Raw genomic sequence first — 956 nt, 5'->3', positions numbered from 1 at the left:
TTATATATATATATATATATATATATATATATATATATATATATATATATATATATATATATAGTGAGAAATCTCTGTCTGTTTGACTGAAAATCATAATTTCGCTTATTTATCTTTAAATCTTCACCCAAAGTTTCAGAAGATTTCATCTGACTTTCTTGGGGTGAAGCATCAAGAGGTGGCTTGCAATGCCTCCTGCTTTCATTTCCCATTCTGTAGATGTCAAATGCCACAGATCCTTGGTTATGCATGCAGTCTCAGGCGTTTCAAAGGCGCCTGTCCCCTCTGCACTGCCAGCTAATTTGTCTTCCAGCAACAATATAGATTAAATAACTCAGTTGTCTTTGATCATCCATCCATGCTGAAGCTTCTGGAATCTAATTTGACCCATCTGAACTCTGGTCTGTGCGACCCGCAGCGTGACACTGTTTAGATGCGACATAAACACATTCTCTGTGAGTTAATTCTATGGATTACCTGTGAGAACAATTACTCCCTTACTTTTTCTTTGTAACTTTGAATCTTTATTTTCTCTTCTTTTATTTGGTTGTTTTTTTCTCCTCTCTTTTGGCCCTGGGTATTTATATAGACATTAAAACCGCAGCAGATCACCTTTATTAAATACTTATGGATATTTTCTCTCCCCCACTACACTTTCTAATTCACTATTACTTGGCAGTCTCTGCATCAGCTTAGCCTCTCATTTTAGGTGATCAATGTTATGCCTGACAAAATTGATCTTAATAAAAATCGAAAACAGGACTTTTCAGAGCAGAATCTAATCAAAAGACAGCTTCTGAAGTAGCTCTGTACATAATCCTTCCAGATTGATCTGATCTGAGAATGAGGATTCTTTGGAACAACACCTTAGGTTTCTTTCAGTATTCACATAAAAAAACAAAAGGTAATCATAATTTATATTTGGTTTAAGATTTATATATATATATATATATATA

The sequence above is a fragment of the Sinocyclocheilus rhinocerous genome, unplaced genomic scaffold (genome assembly GCF_001515625.1).
Source record: "Sinocyclocheilus rhinocerous isolate Xijiao unplaced genomic scaffold, SAMN03320098_v1.1 scaffold1443, whole genome shotgun sequence".
NCBI lineage: Eukaryota > Metazoa > Chordata > Actinopteri > Cypriniformes > Cyprinidae > Sinocyclocheilus > Sinocyclocheilus rhinocerous.
Note: the sequence above shows the minus strand (reverse complement) of the source record.